The 15,240-nt window shown below is 32.6% G+C and overlaps 1 protein-coding gene across 1 annotated transcript in view; it reads left to right on the forward strand.

Moving 5' to 3' along the window:
* Positions 1 to 264: 264 nt before the first annotated feature.
* The window catches only part of LOC149895606 (limbic system-associated membrane protein-like), a 97,284-nt gene continuing 82,308 nt past the window's right edge, over positions 265 to 15,240 (forward strand). The window contains exon 1 of the mRNA XM_090118708.1: positions 265 to 420. The gene's annotated coding sequence lies outside the window, so the exon portion shown is untranslated. The remainder of the gene's footprint in view (positions 421 to 15,240) is intronic.

Below are 15,240 nucleotides of genomic sequence, written 5' to 3' on the forward strand. Positions count from 1 at the left end.
TAACTACTTAAATAATAATAGTATTGTACTCAACAAAACCTTTTTACTTCATAATTTGATAGTTTTCATGAAATCAATAATAAGAATAAGGCAATTTAATACATTTTCTTTAACACACAACCTTAAACTATTCCTATAATAGACAAAACCTCATCCAATTCGAAACATACATAAAACTACACAATTTATCGTGAAAACCATCGATATCACACCCCCGTCACATCACTATCGGAAAATAAGGAATCTTTAGTACCAGGGGTTGCTCTACCTAGAACGGACGTTGCTGAAAATGTATAGGACTGTACAAAAAAGACATTTTTCCATACTAATGCAATAAAAACTATGTACTTCGAGTGATTATAGTGATAATTGTGACTGTATAGTGTAATAAATGCGATATTAACAGTGTAAAGATATATGGTAAGTTATATAATTACTGTAAAATAATGCGGATTTTCAGTAACGAATTATTTGCATAATCTACTAGCAAACCGGGCGAACTCCGTTTCGCCACCAGAGACACCTTTTCTTTGCTATAAACCTCACGGAGCCCGAGACCTTTCCAACGAATGCGAAACCGTGGAAATCGGTTCGTGCATTCTGGAGTTATAGCGTCAGGAAGGAAAACCCGACTTATTTTTATAATATAGTAGAAGATATTAAGAATGATGATCTTTTTAATATTCTTACTAACTTTCCGCCCGCGGCTTCGCCCGCTTTGTCTGAAAAATAATAAATTATATACTAAAACCTTCCTCTTGAATCACTCTATCTATTAAAAAAAACAGCATCAAAATCCGTTGCGTAGTTTTAAAGATTTAAGCATACATAGGGACAGAGAAAGCGACTTTGTTTTATACTATGTAGTGATAATGCTTTGTGTAATAAAAATTGTATGTATTGTATGACATATGAATGTACCCATTTTGGATGTATGTATGTACCTATGTGTGTATGGTTAATTGAACCAAAAAGTACATTTAGCATACAAATAAATTATAATACATTTTCTATACCATAATTTTTGTAATATTGGTAGAGATTGTTTCAAAAGATGAAAATATAGTTCGTAGGACGATGTGCGTAGTCGTAGTACTATAGTTATTTTGTATGTATGTATGGGTGGAACCTCGATGGATGGATCTTTATAGAGTCAATAATACAGGACAATCTTGTAGGAATACCTACATTCAATATATTTTATAGGTTGTTTTAGAGATTGTATATAAAAAACGCGTAGTTCTAAATTGTTGTTTTTAGCAAATATTCTCTCCTGGAGCCGTATTATGACCTCTTATTCCCAGACAGTTTACGCCGTGAATTGAACTGACTGGCAAACAAACAAACTGTATGCATTCTATATTATATTATATTGTAATCTATTATACAGGGTGTCCCACTGTTAATATACTAAGCTCAAAGGAGATTATAGTTTTGCATACACTGAGTACGTAAAAACAACTTATAAAATTCCAGATGCATTTTTTTTCAAATAGATGAATTCTTAAAACTCTATGCGTATACCCATAACAAGCAACCCGCCTAACTTTGCCACCCGCACGCGAGCTATCGTTTATGATTATGTTTTCATAGACAAAATGCTCACATTAGCGAAGCAGTATATGCCGGCTGCGCGAAGCGAGAGAAGAGAACATGGATTTTCAGGAAAAATCCATGTTCTCTTTTTTTTACAGAAATACGTCGAATCACGCGTGGTAGGGATAAGAAAAAGATGGCGCGTAACGAAAAAATGTTACACTAAATTTTTTTCCAACCCCAATGAAGAAGTTTCACTTCAAAAGTTTCACTTCAAAAATCTATAGACAGAATTTTTTTCGTTTAAAAAAATCAACAATGGGCAGAAATTACAGACGATCCCAATTTCCAATACGATTTCTCCTTGGCGATTTGTTTTCAACAAAATCTTGTTTAATGTTTTAAATAAGATTTTAATTTTGATTTTTTTGATCTTTTTGATTTTCAGGAAAAATTTAGCAAACATTTTTTGACGTAATTATGTTGTTTAATTATTTTTTACGTTATCAGTGTATGCAAAACTACAAGTCCCTTCGCGCTTAGTATACCAATAGTGGGACACCCTGTATACCTACTAGAAATACGAAACATTGGTTGTTTGTTACTATTTTGCATAAAACTTAGCATATCCATAGGTACATAGATAGAGGTAGAGCTTTCGTTCGCGTTATCAAAGAAAACCCGCACGTTCACATTCCCGTGGAATTTCCGGGATTAAACCTATCCTATTTACTTTCTTAGGTCTCAAACTATCTCTGTTCCAAATATCATTCGAAGTCATGTGAAGAAGAGACAGACAGACTTACTTTTTTAAAATATTAGAAGGAATATCTATATAAGTAGATAGTATACTTTTTCCTTAACTACCACGCAATCACTGACAGCTATAATGCATTTAGGTATGTATGTTTGTAGGGGCAATCGATATTTTCGTAGACTGTGTGTTTTTGGGATGCTAGTTAGAAAGTAAACCCTGAAAGTAGACAAGTATAAACATATTTTAACACGCAGACATAATACTATGTTGATATTTTATACTTATAGTTGTTGTGTGAAAAAGAATTACGATTATTATACCTATGATACGATGCACAAGATATTTTTGGAAGTAAAAAAAATATCGATGTCATGAAAAAAATGTTACAAATCTATGAATTGACTGCTAAATATTGAAGTCAGAAATACATACAAATAGTAATCTGTATTCATCTCCGTTCTTACCTACTTTTATGTTAAAATTATACCGCAGTTCAACCGTTTAGGTGTGGAAACGAAACATCACAAATATAATAATCGATAGCTACTAACTATACTATAGTTTCTAGATATAAATAATGAATATTAAGACAAATATCTATACTAAGTAATATTATAAAGCTGACGAGTTTGTTTGAACGTGCTAATCTCGGGAACTACTGGTCCGATTTGAAAAATTCTTTCAGTGTTAGGTAGCTCATTAATTATCGAGGAAGGCTATAGGCTAGTATATAATATCATCACGCTAAGACCAATAGGAGCGGAGCAATGTGGGTAAAACCGCGGGGCGCAGCTAGTAACAAAATGCAGAGTATTTTTCAGTCTACTAGTTGAAAAATGCTCTACGTTTTCCGTTTAAAGTGATTCAAAATCGGCTCTAAAGGGGTCAGTTGCATACAAATATACAGGTGAAGCTAATATTAGCGTGTTAAGAGGTGTTAGGCGGTCAGCGAAAATTCAGCTATTCGGGCCTGAGGTAAGCGGTGAGCGGGTCCGCGTTTAGTATGGAATCAACGTGCTCGAATGAAAATATTTTGTATTTTCTAAATCTAAAACAGTCACGAAATCGAGAAGGTACCTATGTATTTGTGATTTTATACGAATTATTATCGTAAAATACGATTGTAATGAGCATTTATATGATATTTTAGAGGTAACTTCAGGATTTTTTTTATCGAGCAAAATTTTTCCAATTGTGTTTTGGAAACAGTCATCCCATCACACATACGTTCTGTAATACATATTTGAAATTTCAGTGCGAAAAAACTTCAATATATTCAATTATAGCTCATAGAAAACAGTCCATTTTGCCATTTTCACCTACTAAGGGCCCTTAAAGGAAAAGCCAGCGTAAGTAGTTAGTTTAAAAGAATGCTAACGACACAAAAGTATTTTTAATTAAAAGAGACAGCATTTCAAGGTTTATATTTAGAGAATTTTTCATTTTATTAACTCGATACTAGATGTGACTCCCGGTGTTACTTGTAGTGAATCTATACTACATTATAAAGCTGAAGAGTTTGTTTGTTTGTTTGAACGCGCTAATCTAGGTACTCTAGGAACTAAAATAACTAAATCTAGGAACTACTGGTCCGATTTGAATAATTCTTTCGGTGTTAGATAGCCTGCATGAAAACTGAAAATAGTTTTTTTTTTTAAAGCTGTGCTTTTTAAATTGAGCTATCATGTAATGAACGACTCATCAAAATCAGCCCAATCGTTTTTGACCTTGTTTTTAATTACGCTCGAATATTATGCTGCTGTATTTGACATGAGCTATCTACTGTTTAAAGACTCATCAAAATTGGTACGATTCGAGAAATCCGAACTTGTCTAGTATAGATATTTTAGTATGCCTCTCTTTTCTACATGAGCTATCTTTTAATGATAGATACATCTAAATCGGTTTACTCTTTTCCTAATTTGTTATAAATGAAGCAGCTATTTTAGCTATCTGCTCTTTTTAATAAGAGCTATCTTATCCTTAAAGTCGCATCAAAATCGGTCCATCCGTTTCAGAGCTTCAATGCCACAGACATAGCACTCCCTGTTTTTACATTATGGGACATTAATAATGAAAACAAGTTAACAAGGGTATTAAAAAGAAAATGGCGTCTGATAAATAAGTTCGCGTGAGTAGGATAAGTTAAACAAGGTGATATTTTGAATATAAATTTAGACTTGATGGGATCTAGACGTGAGACCTAGAAATAAATACTTGAGGGGTGAAATAAGCTTGTTATTTTTAAGCTTGTATGATTTTTTTAATCTTTTTTTTATATAATAAATAAATATTTAAGACAATTTACACACACGGCACGATCTGATCTCATACTAAGCTTTCGCTTGTGTTACGGAAACCAGATGGCTGATAAACATACATAATATATATTTTTAAATAAATACTAATTATATAAACTAGCTTTCCGCCCGCGGCTTCGCCCGCGTTTTCAAAGAAAAACCCGTTCCCGTAGGATTTCCGGGATAAAACCTAACCTATGTCCTTTCTCTGGTATCAAAATATATCTATACCAAATTTCATGCAAATTGGTTCAGTAGTTCAGGCGTGATTGAGTAACAGACAGACAGACAGAGTTACAACTTTCTACTTTAAATGTCACAGTATATCAACAATGAAGTTGCCCTTTTTAATATTTTAACCGATTTAGATTTTATCAAGGTAGCGCCTTTTTTTTAATCAGTACCTATGAGTTCGTTAGATAATTAAAAAAAATATATTTTTATGATCTTACTAATATTATAAATGCGAAAGTTTGTGAGGATGTGTAGGTACGTGTGTGTTTGTTACTCTTTCACGCAAATACTACTGAACCGATAACAATGAAATTTAGAACACGGGCGAAGCCGCGGGCGGAATGCTAGTATTTTAATAAATCTGAAATCAAAATAACACATGAGCTTTAAAAATACTTGATTTTGCGCGCGTTAAAAATTTTCTACTCTATGTCACCTGCCACAAATAAATAGTTTTATTTATATAATATAATATTTTTTATTATCTTTAAACAGGTGAAGCCGGGTCGAAAAGCTAGTAATAGTTAAAAACCATTATATATTCACTTATGATTCAATTCCCGAAGGAGTCATCCCTCTACCAGCCCTCCAAATAATAATTTTTACCCCAAAATTGAATTTAGGTAATGGTCCCTAGGCAGTATTTTGGTTTTGGATGGGTCACGTGGTTTCAATTATTATAAATAGATATATACTAGCTTCCCGCCCGCGGTTTCTCCCGCGTTTTCAAAGAAAAACCCGCATAGTTCCCGTCCCCGTGGGATTTCCGGGATAAAACCTATCCTACGTGTTAATCCAAGTTACCCTCTATATGTGTGCTAAATTTCATTACATAATCGGTTCAGTAGTATTTGCGTGAAAGAGCAACATACACACACATACACATCCTCACAAACTTTCGCATTAGAAGGAAATAGGCATAGATATAATATAATAATTATAACTAAGTACTTATATTTTTATAATTACTGGAAGCTTTTTCATCATGATTTGTATTTGTTTTATCAAAAGTTCATTTTAGAATGTAATCAAGAGGAAATTCTTTACTGAATTTTTTCTCTTATAATTTTCATTATTTTAAGTAACTAATGAGTATATTTTTTGGTAAAACTACATATTATTATAACATTCATGAGGTATTTTCTTTTATTTTTAATTTCACACGCACCTAACAGTAGGCTAGAAATTTAAAGTTAAAAAGGTTTTGAATTTTGACAGAATGTTTTAAAATTTAGTCACGCAAGTAAAATAAATATATTATTTTAACAACACAATTTGAAAATTATGCAATAAATAAAATAATGAAATGACATTACCATATGGTAGTATTTTAGATAAAAAATATTTTTAACATCATAATTAGTATAAAATTGTATCTACTAAATTCTAATGGCATCATGGCGGCCATTTTGAAACGTTCCCGCCAATTTAGCCGGTGCATTCACCCGTTACTATTATAGTTGCAATTCAAATCACGATCTGTGATTGATATTATTTCAAATTGCAGTTCAATTTAAAGGATTACATAATTTAAATATGTAATATTTTATTCTTTATATTATGGGAATCAATAAAATTAGTTTTCTTTTAGAATTAGAATTTATTCGCAGTAAAAATTAAACACATAAAAAATACACAAGAAAAATAACAGTTTACTTACTACGAAAAGGCTATGGACTCAGCATCTGGTGGAAACAATGACCAAAAGGCCAGTGCTTTCACCTCTGTTTTTGGACAAAACTTATGTAATAATTTAATTCTAGGAACTAAGCTTATATATTAGGAAAAACGGACTTGAAAATCAATTTCCAAAGTATTTTCTTATATATTATGTATCGCAGATAAGTTATAGATAGTAATAATTACTAATCGCAGTTATTTATTAAAATAATATATTTTATATTTCAGTATGAGTTTTTGTCTAAGGTAGAAAGAGCTGCTTATTATAGACTACAGGCCCATGTTGAAAAAATTATGGGTCATTTGAACCATCAGGTGACCTATCTAGAACGATATAAGAGGCATCTGTGTCATACTATTTCAATAGGTACTGCTTTTAATCCATTATTCCGCAACGCCGTACAAAAATCATGGAGATAAGGGGAAAAAATCTCAATCTGTACTTTCGAATTCTCATCTGCACTCAGATGGACAGCTTACAAGTGACGACATAGTGCTGAATCTTATTATTTTATGCTCTTATATCGTTCTAGATAGGTCACCTGGCGGTTCAAATGATCCATAATTTTTTCAACATGGGCCTGTAGTCTCTTATTTTTATCTAAATATCTAACAGGTTAATATGAAAAAGAAATATAATTAAAATAACATCATGAATAGGCTTTATTTTCCAATAAATATTTAGTCAAACAAATCACTACATAGTATAAAACAAAGTCGCTATTCTCTGTCCCTATGTATGCTTAAATCTTTAAAACTACGCAATGGAATTTTATGCGTTTTTTTTTAATAGATAGAGTGAATCAAGAAGAAGGTTTTTCTATAATTTATTAGGTTTTAGACGAAGCGGGCGAAGCCGTGGACGGTAGCTAGTATAATATAAGGTTTGAAACGTAAAAACATATTAAAAAATAACGTGTAATGGTGTACGTTGACAGAACAATTTCCATATTTAGTATACCTAAGTTCATGCAAGCCTGGTCTATAATTTTCTTTCAATAAACGCGACTCTGCAGGCCATAAATTATATTGTGAAGTAGACTTGCAGGGTATATTTTTATAATATTTATATTTAAAAGATTAAACCGACTTTAAAAGACGTGTAAAAAATTAAAAGGTTATGAATTAGGTATGAACGTAGGCTTCCTTTTTTTAATTATTGTACCTAGTTATATTCGGATTTTTGTTTCTCATTTATTTATAGAATCTTCAAAAACGGTTCCGTAGTTTATACATTTAAAAATTTCTTCTTTTTTTATAATATATTTTTTACGCATAAAGAATAATGAGCAAATTTGGTAGTTACCGCTTGTTAGTTTAGTTTTAAAAAGGTTCTCCTTTTTTAAATCCAATAAAACATACTAGTCCTATCCTATCCTTCCTACTATAATATTTTTAATGCGAAAGTTTGTGAGGATGGATGTATGTGTAGGTATGTTTGTATGTTTGTTACTCTTTCACGCAAGTACTACTAAGCCGATTACAATGAAAGCACACATATAGAGGATAACTTGGATTAACCCTTAATTTGGTATAGTCCGGTGTGACGGACACTTGTTTAAAATAAATCCTGCCAAGTTTTTATTTCATGTTCATCGATTTCTAATCGATTAAATGTTTATTTATACCATAAACAAATAGTAAAAAATTAAGTAATGATTGTGACAACATTGCATATGTCAGTTGGGACGTAAAATGTCTGCGAAAATGCAGCCACCTGTTTAGCTCAAGGTATTTATACCTATTTTTCTTATTTTTTGTGGAAAAATGAATTGAATTATATATTTATTTATTAGATAATAAACATTTCAATCATTATTTACAAAAACATACACACTTTATTACATTTTTATGGTGTTTATTTGTAACCAAAATGTTTTGTCCGTCACAGCGGACGTTGCTAATTGTATAGAAAAGTACCACTTTATTACTATGTCCGCTGCGGCGGACACCGCCAAAATGTAGGTGCTTCTGCTTGTTTGGTTATGGTTCTGAGTTTGGATTTTTTTTCTTTGCCAACAGCCTAACCGCGCAAGTAAAATTATTGCTTTAGTGCCGAATGAACATGCACCTTCCGATGCTAGCGAAATATCCGATTCGGAAACTGAATTGCATGATGCAAGTACTAATTCTTCCACCCCTTGTTTTCTCCTGCACCATATTCCCTTGCTAACGTAACGATAGATACATCCGACGATGAAGAATTACACTCCGAAGATTCTGATAGACCTGCTGATGACCAGAGTCTTTCGTGCGTAAATTGGCGAGTCTTTTTTTGAAAATGTTCTATCTCTATCTGCTATTCCTAGATTGCCTGCAACGCCTATAACAACATTAGCTTCTTGATTAGCACCCCGAAAAATAAGTACTAAGAAACCACCCACAGTCAAAGCCAAAAGACCAAAAAAAAAACAACTTTCAGCTGACTTACAATTATTGGAAAGTAACTCAATTCCGTCACCAAGCGACAATAGAAGAAGGTGAGGAGGATGATTACATAGACATGCCAGAAGATGATTCACCTTTGAGTTTCTTTCACCTTTTTTTCTCAAGATATTTTTACTAGTTTCGTAGAGCAGACAAACTTATATTCAGTTCAAAAAACCGGCAAGTCAATTCAACTAACAGAAGAAGAATTTAGACTTATTTTTTAATTTTCATACAAAATAAACATGAATTGTTTTTTTTTTAAATTTCCATATAAAATAAACTGTACTTCGGTATCAAATAGTTCTAAAATGTTCATTTCTGTATTTTTCTTTAGTAAAAAAAATAAAATTAACTGTGGTTTTTATTTTCCGTAATTTGGCAGTGTCCGCTGTGACGGACACCAGTTTTCCCAGCAGTGGGCAATGGTAGATTTTTTTTTTCATTTTTCGAGAACTTTATGACATACTCCTGAAACCACAAAATTGTCAAATTCATATATTTTGAATATTTTTATCCGTGCCAAATTAAGGGTTAACACATAGGATAGGTTTTATCCCGGAAATCCCACGGGAACGGGAACTATGCGGGTTTTTTATTTGAAAACGCGGGCGAAGATGCAGGCGGAAAACTAGTAGGTATACGATAATTTAGTCTGATAAAAGCATTGAGTTACTATGTACTACCTACTAGAGAGGGCATCGCTACTACACTATTTGTAACACGAGTTAGAGCCAAGCGTTTCAAACATCGCATATATCTATGACTAACTAGCCGCCCCACGCGGGCCCCGCAGCGCCGCGATTGTCGCACAGATTTTGTTCGTGGTGTCCTTTCTATACGTAGTAATAATACCTCAATGGATAATAGCGATTGCATATTTAATGTGAATAGCTTTCATGTCAGAATATAATTGAACATAACAGTATAATGGGCTGAATTCACTTGTTTGCCTGTTATCTTGATCTAGAATAGTAAATGCACACAGCTAGATAATTTTACCACAGACTAATAAAATTTGGAAAATCCAAAAGTGCACGCCTCATAATTTTTTTTAATAAATATTTATTAATTATTATTTTTGTTTATTTAATAACAATTAAACCACACGGACGTCCAAGACAGAACTTTTTTAAACTGTTTTTACTAAATAACAAAAATGACATCAAAAATATCATGAACGTTAAAAATAGTGTTTTTTCTTAATATGTGTGTGTATGTATTATCTTACAAGTGCAATGTATGATACATAAAGACATTTTAAGTTTGAAAAATCAGATGTTTTGCGCGAAGTGACAGTAGTACCCACCTCAACGCTTCGCTTATGAGGCGTGCAATAACTACGAATCACAGACTAATAATAACTACGTATACAAATTTTACTAATAGTCGACGAGATCCTTCGCGGGTTGTAAGGTGGGAACGGCATAGAGCATATTGCGCGCTCCCTCGCACTTACGGGCCTTATGGGCAAGAGTGATATAGTTAGTAGAGCATTAATTTATTATTTTTATTATTAAAGTCGATTGATCGATTTGTGATTGACAAAGGTAAAAAGGGTTCTTTTTATTGTATAATAATAGCTGTAGCTGTAGCGAACATTTTTAAGGATGCCAGCACCCCTAGACAAGTGGCTTTCTATTAGCGTAAACTTCAATAGAATAGATTATGAATGTATGAGATTGACGTAATCAATCGTCGTCGTCGTCGTAATCAAACGTCAATCTCATACATTCATAATCTATTCTATTGAACTTTACGCTAATAGAAAGCCACTTGTCTAGGGGGGGCTGTTTGTAACTTTCACGCGAAAACAGTTGAACGGATTTTTATGATACTTTGCAGTGATGTAGGTAGCTTATGTACCAGTTAACCTTATTATAAACTAGTAGCTTTTTTTAGCCCTATATGTGTGCTGAATTTCATTGTAATCGGTTCAGTAGTATTTGCGTGAAGGAGTAACAAACATACAAACATATATACACATACATCCCACAAACGCACGCATTTATAATATTAGTTAGAATAGGAAGGATAGGATAGAAATACTTATTGCACGCCTCATAAGCGAAGCGTTGAGGTGGGTACTACTGTCACTTCGCGCAAAACATCTGATTTTTCAAACTTAAAATGTCTTTATGTATCATACATTGCACTTGTAAGATAATACATACACACACATATTAAGAAAAAACACTATTTTTAACGTTCATGATATTTTTGATGTCATTTTTGTTATTTAAACTAGTTAAAAAACAGTTTAAAAAAGTTCTGTCTTGGACGTCCGTGTGTCTGTATGTGCGGATCCTTTTTCTTGTTAACACGATAGCGACCGAAATACTTTACTAATCGAGTCTTTTTTTTCTCTTACGCTTGAGTATGCTCAGGAATAGAACCCTTTCATTTTTCAGGGTCTGATTCGATGTGGTTTAATTGTTATTAAATAAACAAAAATAATAATTAATAAATATTTATTAAAAAAAAATTAACTATGAGGCGTGCACTTTTGGATTTTCCAAATTATTTTTGTCTGCAGTTTATTTATAAAACTTTCACCTCGTGTGTTTCGATCCTAAACGTTTGCAAAATTGCATGTAACCTACCTAAATATAGGTTTATAGTTAAGTATTAACAAGCCTTGATTAAATGCACTTTGCTTTCGAAATAATAAAATTACCATAATCAATTTGTTTTTAATCAGGCTAATAATATTATTACCCTTTATAACATGTTGTTAGGAAATAAAAACTTATTATGCCTGGTTTTATTATGTTACTAGCTTTCCGCCCGCGGCTTCGCCCGCTTTGTCTAAAACCTAATAAATTATATACTAAAACCTTCTTTTTGAACTCTATCTATTAAAAAAAACTAATCACTAATCATCAAAATCGGATGCATAGTTTTAAAGATTTAAGCATACATAGGGAGAGAAAGCGACTTGTTTTAAATACTATGTAGTGATTAGGCTATATTTTAATCTATTTATATGAATATTATAAAATATTCTAAAGCTGAAGAGTTTGTTTGTTTGAACGCGCTGATCTCAGGAACTACAGATCCGATTTGAAAAATTCTTTCGGTGTTAGATAGCCCATTTATCGAGGAAGGTTATAGGCTATATATCATCACGCTACGACCAACAGGAGTGGAGCCACGGGGGTGAAACCGCGGGGTACAGCTAGTATAAAATACATAGCTTAACCATTGAGCTTAACATGTAAAAAAGGGAAAAATAAAACAACCACTACAATAATTAATGACTATATTGACATTCACAACCACTTTGCATACATCCACAATTACAATAATTAGGCCATAGAACATAATAAGGACTTCTGAGGGACCCAGGATTGTAAATAACACCATACGGCTTATAGGACGAGAACGTTCCTTTTACAACAATTGGGTCACCATAAAATCTTCTAATAACATCCTTAGCCACATTCTGTATTTCTTCTCTGCCTAGATCTAACGGTTGCTTTATGATTGGCATAAAATTAACAGCAGATACATCTTTGACATTGAAAACTAATTTCGCATTTAGCATTTTGACCTTTGACCTCCAAGCTACCAAGTCAATATTAGGGTTGTCAGTTTTTAATAATATTTTGTCTTTAGGTTCATATTTTGCGACTGCAACGTCGCCTAAGTCGATCGACTTCAAATCACGTTTATTTATGTCAGGATCGTTGAAATTATCATCGTAATATTTATTAGGTAGTATCTTAGGTACTAAGTAATCGATTCGATCCTTGAATAACTCCTTAATATAAATTGATGGGTTATTTAATTCATATTCTGGTGATTGTCCGATTTCTGGTTTAATTGAATTTATGTTGGGGTTTGATGCGGGTTCAAAATGTTGATCGATTTCAGTTGAATACGTTCTGTAATATGATGGAATTGGTAACCATGGATACGGTGATTCTTGGCTTGGTGTTTTTGGTTTAAAAATTGATTCTGGACTTAATAGAGCTCCAGAATTAGGTTTATATGTAGCTGGCATTGTTTTTACATCATACGTTAGGGGAATATTATGAGAATATACTTTATTAGGTACAGGAGTAATACTTAATTTAGGAATATAAGAATTTATTAAGTCGTTGTAGGATTTTGATGGGGAATATCCCTGGTTTGGTTTTATTTGATTTATGTAGGATTTATAATATGAAGGTGTTGGTTTGGATTGCAAAGAAGGTATATTATATTGATTTAATGGTAATTTTGGTATTGAAAGGTCAGGATTCTGTTTGTTTGTAAAAGGCTTGCTGTTAGTTAATGGAGGATTTTGTAAATTGTTTGTTGGTGAAGGGATAGCGTTTATTGTAGAAAAATAAGGGTTTTTCGAGTTAATATAGGGTCTTGAAGAGATTTCCTTATTTGGATATATTTGATTTAAATAAGGTCTGTAATATGAAGTTGGTTTAGATTCTAAATTGAAAGACATGTAATCATTTGATGGTATTTTGGGAGTTGACATATTTTCTGGGGATAGTTGGTTTTCCTTATATGGTTGGTATGTTGGTTTGGTGGGTTTTGTATTAAGGTCACCAGTTACAGGAATATTTTGTTTTTCACTATTAGGTGTAGAAATAATAATCGGTTGTGTATTAACTGAACCTATTTTTGGAAGTTGAGAATAAGTTAATTCTGGTTTGAAGTATGTCGAATCTTCTGTTGGTTTTGTATCAATATCAGCTTTTATTACAAAATTGTTAATTAATGGTGTGTTTATATTGTTTACTGATTGAAATGGTCTAGATATTATTTTATATTCTGGGCTGTAATTCTTTATATCACTGGCTATATTCATATTATTAAAGGAAGGATTTGGATGGTCTTTTACTTCGTTCGTGTATGGTTTTAAATTGAAATATATAGGTCGATCTTTGTATTCTGGTTCTTTACCATTAGGTAATATTATATTGAGTTCCTTTTGAGGACTTTGTGGTTGATTGGGCGAAGACCAAATGAATGGTAATTTAGGTATTTTTCCTTCTGTTGTAGTGAATTTTGAATCAGGAGTATAGAAAGTGGAACTAGGTGTTTTTATTGTAGGTACAGGGGATACTGTTATTAACGGTGAAAGTAAACTATTTTGAGGTGTGTTTAAAGATGGTTGAATAAACATATCTGGTTGATATGACGTCGATTTAGATGGACCCATTTCTATATCTAATGTAGATTTATCTAATGATTGAGAATGCGGTGTTTGTGATGGTGAAACAAAAGCTGATTGATAAGGATTTGTTTCTGAACCTGGTCTTGTATCTATATTTGGAATGATAACATTTTCAATCGGTCTTGGGAATTGCTGTGTAATTATTTCTGGTTTATACAATGTTGATTGCGAATTTGGTTTCATTTCTACGCCTGAAACAGGTATTCTTTCAAACGGTTGCCACCAGGGAGTACCTGAAGGCATGATAAATTGTTTAGGTTGATTTAATGTTGTTTCTTGGTTTGGATTCACTTCTATAATTGGAACATTTTCAACAGGTATTGAATAAGATTTGTGTGTTGGTTGTAGCAATACTGCTGGTCGGTACATTTTTGAATCTTGATTTGGATTAACTTCTACATTCAATACAGGTATATTTGACGGTTTGTTCCAAGGTGTTTGCAATGATTGGCTTATAGGTTGAGACCACGTATATTTAGAGTTTGGTTTAGGATCTGATAAAGGTATATTTTCAATTGGTTTTGAAGGTATTTGTGAAGGTGATAGTTCAGGATTATACACTGATGATTCGGAAGTTGGACTTACATATACTATCGGTATATTATTATATGGCTTATAGGAAGGACCTTGAGAAGGCTGCAAGGATATTTGAGGTCTATAAGACGATCCAGTACTTGGCAAAACTTGTACATTCGAAGTGTATCTATTGTCTACTAGATTTGACGAAGGAGGTTGTGACGGTAAAATCAATTGTTTAGGTGGATATTGACTTGATTCATGATTTGGGTTTATTTCTGTATCTAAAATAGGTATATTTCCGATTGATTGTAACCGCGGAGCTTGTGATAGTTGAACATTAGGTGTGTACATTGTTGCTTGCGGATTTTTACTGACTTCCACATTTATATTTGGTGAAAGCTCATTGTCAAATGTTTTTGTCGGCATTTGCGATGGTTTGACAACCATTTCTGGGCGATATATTGTTCCTTCTGCATTGGGATTAACTTCTACATTTAATGAAGGGATTTTAGTAATCGGTTTGGACCAAAAATCTTGTGGCTGCGGTTTATAAGTTGTTTCAGTACTTGTATTTATCTTCATATTCATTATAGGTATTTTTCCAA

Source organism: Colias eurytheme, chromosome 31 (genome assembly GCF_061535395.1).
Source record: "Colias eurytheme isolate Ceu_HAF_F1 chromosome 31, ilColEury1 Martin Lab GWU primary, whole genome shotgun sequence".
Classification (NCBI taxonomy): Eukaryota; Metazoa; Arthropoda; class Insecta; order Lepidoptera; family Pieridae; genus Colias; species Colias eurytheme.